The following is a 5,514-nucleotide window of genomic DNA, read 5'->3' as shown; positions in this document are numbered from 1 at the left end:
GGTAGTTTCTCTCGGCGGTTCGAATCCATCAAATGACTGACTGACTGCCACTGATCGGTATAATAATTCCACTTCGGTTTTAGTTCCGAGCGGAGAGCGTTGGATGTCCAACGACATTTGCAGCTATGTGTTTGTGAATATAAAACTAATAGTCACGGCTATATGATGAAAATGTATAGAAATGTCTTTTAAAAATTTCAATATGAACAAAAGCCAAAGTTTCAAAGCTATGAAGTCAAATACTCTAAATTTTTAATCAATGAGTTACCCACCAGAAGGAAGCTGTCCCAAAGCCATGTCAATAAGGTTAAAAATGCGAAATGTTTGTCAATAGTTACTTGTGTTTTACCTGAGACCATTACCTGAATATGGGGACGATGCAAAATAATTTCCAATGTTTTTTTTAACAACGTATTTCAGGATGGCCATATTCATTTTCATTGAGCATTGAAAGTTATATACCTCGTGACATTTAATCGTGAAATGCATGGAATGAATAAAAACCACCGAAAGATAAATGAGAATTTGTGGATTGATTAACAAATTTCATTATTGGTATGACAGAAATGTAGTGAATATATTGTTTATATTATTGCGTGACACGTATCTCTTTCGCTAACACTTCTTGATTAGAGTATTTATACGAAGCGTTTGACAAATAAACACAACTGTTGAATAATAGTCATATTGATAAAATGTCTAAAACTCGAGTTTGCTTATTTTCAGGCTATGAATACCATTTGATAATATCTCTTTTCCATTTACATTCAGCGTCCAGTGTCACCGGGTTTGTTTTTTCAGTTTAACAGCTTAGTATTGATATGATCAAAGTATATAGTCTCTGAAAATTATTATTATTATTACTTTTTTTTTTCTTTAATTTTCGTCCATCACAGTCCTCCAATTCGACTGATTGGTATTTATAGTGTGGGGTTCCGGGTTGCATCCTGCCTCCTTAGGAGTCCATCACTTTTCTTACTATGTGTGCCGTTTCTAGGATCACACTCTTCTGCACGAGTCCTGGAGCTACTTCACCCTCCAGTTTTTCTAGATTCCTTTTCAGGGATCTTGGGATCGTGCCTAGTGCTCCTATGATTATGGGTACAATTTCCACTGGCATATCCCATATCCTTCTTATTTCTATTTTCAGGTATTGATACTTATCCATTTTTTTCCCTTTCTTTCTCTTCAACTCTGGTGTCCCATAGTATTATTATTATTATTATTATTATTATTATTATTATTATTATTATTGTTGTTGTTGTTGTTGTTATTATTATTATTATTATTATTCAGAAGATGAACCCTATTCGTAAGGAACAAGGCCACCAAAGGTGCTATTGACTTGAATTTCAAGCTTCCAAAGAATATGACGGTTTTCATGAGAAAGAAGTAACAGAAGGTCATGGGAAATACAGAAAGAAGAGATCACTTATAAAAAATAAACAAATGAAATTTATAAAATTAGCAGATGAATAGAAAAATATATTTAAATGATTAAAACATATAATTGCATATATATTTTAAATATATAAATTGTCATTTATATATTTAGAATATATAAATGACAGGTGCACAATGACATCAATAGGATTAATTATCTGAAAAATTAACAATTCAGTCTGGCACAGACATCGTAACATCCAGTGCATCATGATTCATGAAGAGCGTCAGGCGGTGTGACAGACACACGTGCGCTGTTTGCACAGCAGTGAAGCCAAATGTGCAAGCACTCGCTCTACGCTCTGTTATGCTTGCTGCTGTCGAATGCTTGCGCTCGTCTTCCATCAAAGTCAACAATAACGTGGTTGGGAATATGTAGGGCGTGACGCCCATTAAATGTTAGTGTCTCGGAACTGGGGACATTCTGACTGACGGTCTCCCGAGTTTTCAGTGTTCCCGCTTTTGCTCCGACTTGAGAATAACAGTCTACGAAACTGGATGCGTTTTATAGAGATAAATTGTCCTTTTAGTCTTGAGTGAGACACAATGGAAGCGACTGGAACTCTGGATTTCAGCCAGAAAATAAATAGAAAATAAATAAATAAATAAGCAGATCAATAAATAGATGAATAAATACACAGGTGTATGTACGCTAATCTGTTGTGCGACCAGCAATTTCCACAGGTGTCTTATACGAAAATGGAAATCTTTCCATCACGATGTCAGGGCGAGATTTGGAATATTTCAGTCTGGGTAAATCCTGAAATACACCAGTCATATTCGTGATATCACGGGTTATTTATTGATGGATAGCCACACATTTCAGACAAAGATTCAGTTGTCTAATGAGCTGAAATTTACAAATTGAATGAAGGAACCGTGAGAAACCAGATTCCGTGTTCAGTGTCACCTTACAAATCATAGGGACGAGACGAAGAGCAGACAGATATAGGTCCCACCAGTGTGTGTGGATGGAGAGAGGGAAATTAATGGTGTCTGATGATAGTGATCCCGGAGGATGGTGAGGAGGTGTTACAGTGATCGATGAAAGCTGCTGGCGGCATCATTTGTATGCATAATCTGTAATGCTCAGTATCGATGTGGACTATACGTATATCTGTACGTCAGGATGATGGTGTAAGATTTTTTTTATGTTTTTTGCTTCATATGGGAGGCCGAAACACGGATAGGAAAGTATATGTACACAGTTTTTATTATTTATTTATTTATTCATTTATTTATTTATTTATTTTTTATATTGTCATTCGTCTTTCAATTTTTTTTTTTTTCATGAAGCGGAACAAATTCGAAGTGTCTTCCATTGCGTCGATCAAATGAAGTCTTTTGAGTTTATTGTGTCGGGAACAGCTCCCACAAAGACAAAAATCAGTCGGTAAACAACATACGCACAATGGACACTGGATTTCAAACGCGGAAATCTTTCTCTCTCTCTCTCTCTCTCTCTCTCTCTCTCTCTCTCTCTCTCTCTCTCTCTCTTTGCAAGAAATGTTGTTAAACGAAAGAGGACACTTTTGTAGAGGCGTGAAATACGTTTTGGTAAACGGGATTCCACGTGCCAACGGAAAATAATACAATCAAATGACAGGACAAGAAGAGAACAGAAAAAACAAATGAAAATCGTGCTTTCGAATTTTGGTCACACATGAGGCTACGGAATGTAACACTCGTAAGCTTTACCTTGTTAAAGTTCACTGTATTTTGGTCTAAAATTTTATTTAGATGATTTTTATTTCACTCTGATAATTATCTTCTAATCTCGTTATTTTTATAATTACTTTTCAGGCAATGCCGGAGGCTAAGTGTGAAAACCAGATGATTCAAAAACATCCAGCCTCATTCTCAGTCGAAGCTAGGACTTACAGCAAGGCAGACGTGCCTACTCCTCTGACGGGAAGTCAGCCCTTTGTCCAACACGCTGGTTGGCGCCGGAGGCCGGACCCCCTTCACATATCTGACACATGTTCAAGCCTCCAGGATTTAAAGGTACGTTTAGGAAGTGCAAATCCAACCAGCTCTATTTCTCCAAGACGACTCTTGCTAATTTCCATTTTCAAAACTCCTATTTTATCACTTCTTGATTGAATTTCCCTTTTGTCCTCATCGGGCTAAGTGCTGCCCCTGTGACCTGTCTCAAGTTTAAATCTTCATGGAATATCTCCTTTAAACACTAGAGTCCTTCCCTCAGTGTTAGATAAAATTGAATAACTGTAGCATTGTGCAAGAAGTCTTTTTCTTTATTTTATGCTGCATCTAATCTGGGAATTTTTCCAGATCGGCTGAGTCACGTGTTCAAGTCTCTTAGCAAGTGCTGCCTTAATGCAAGATAATATGAATAATTTTGAAAGCCAGCATTTACCTTAATCTTATTGCAGCCAGCTCTCCCCATGTGAGAGAGAAAATTTGGTCCCACGTGTAGACAAGTTGCATTTACTTTTCCCAGGCCATTCAACGGCCTCTTGTAAATAAATGTATGTAAAGTAATCAGCTGGTTTTCAATGGCAACCTTTCTCTGGAGTAAATTATTTAACTAAATCCTTTTAAGGTAAGTTTCAAACAATTTATTCTCCATTTTCCCTCAAATATTTTCCATTTACGTCTTTGGGTCACAACTATATATATATATATATATATATATATATATATATATATATATATATATATATATCCGTCCTTTTATTTCATTCTCCGTTTTTCAAAAAAAAAAAAAAAATCGAAAATGTGAACATCACTATAAGAATCTAGAATAAATCCCGTACACCTCCCCTTCATTTAAAAAAACTTTTCTGGTCGTTACCCACTTTTCATACAGGATACTTGTCCATGGCCCACCACCCACTGCTAAGCATAATCCATTTATGTATACACCCCATGGTTTTATGCATACATATCTTCAGATTACGACCCATTGCATTCTGCTGCATGGCACCCCAGGGGGTCGTGGCCCCCTGTTTGGGAACCACTGGGCTAGAGCATGAAAAGAATGCTGAAATTGAACCAGTTTAATAATAATAATAATAATAATAATTTTGAATATACAAGTATTTAAACACATGCTATACTCTCTCCCTCTCTCATTATCCACGAACCCTTGTGGGCAACAAACGTCATGAGGACGACACGAAATCATCGGCCCAATGATGAATCCTGGACGGGACGGATCATCACCCTCCTCCACAGGGCCAAGAATGATGAGAGCGGTTTGAGGTCATTAGCAAAGATGACGCTCCAGTCAGGCCCATCAATGGACAAATAGAATAATGAGAGGGTAAATGGGGCGCTTACCTACACGAATGGCCACCAGTTTTTCATATCGTTCTCGCCTGTGGTTTCTATTATTGTATTTATTCTCCGACCTGTGGTAAGTGTTATTATTATTATTATTATTATTATTATTATTATTATTTTGGCAGAAGACCCTCTTTTAAACAAATTATGTTGAATAAAATGGCAGAATTCAGCGAATGTAAAATTAATTCGCTGAATTCTGCCCTTTTATTCAACAGTATTATTATTATCATTATCATTATTATCATTAATATGAAACGTTAAGTCATGAATAAGGATTAGGGTAACATATTTTGGCTTGGCTGGGTTCTGTCTTAGCTTTGCACTAAAGGAATATCTATGCTTTTCTCTGTAAATCATTCGTTGAACTTTACTTTAAGAAAATGGTAAAAGTCAATATTTTGCCAAAGATGACACCTTGTGTAAAATATTTTCCCCAAATTGGTAATTATATTAACTTTGTCATTGTTCATTTTTAAAATTATTTTTAAAAGAAAGTGTTATACTTAAGTATTCCTTCATTAGTGTGCGGAGAATACAGCATTTGGGTCTATTCACACTGGACGTAACCACAACTGCATTTACCCTAACAATGTCGAACCTTGCGAAATATTATTCCACGCTATAACGTTACAGGTTTTATTGTTTAAATGCAGGTCTTAATAAAAGACATGGTTTTGCAGTTGGGGCCTGAGAAAGAAAGGTAGCAGCAAGGAAGAAAGGATGATTCCATTCTCTTCTCTGTTATCTTTGCTTTTATATCAG

This window comes from Macrobrachium nipponense, chromosome 33 (assembly GCF_015104395.2).
Source record: "Macrobrachium nipponense isolate FS-2020 chromosome 33, ASM1510439v2, whole genome shotgun sequence".
Classification (NCBI taxonomy): Eukaryota; Metazoa; Arthropoda; class Malacostraca; order Decapoda; family Palaemonidae; genus Macrobrachium; species Macrobrachium nipponense.
The sequence above is the reverse complement of the archived record's forward strand: the minus strand, read 5'-3'. Positions refer to the sequence as shown.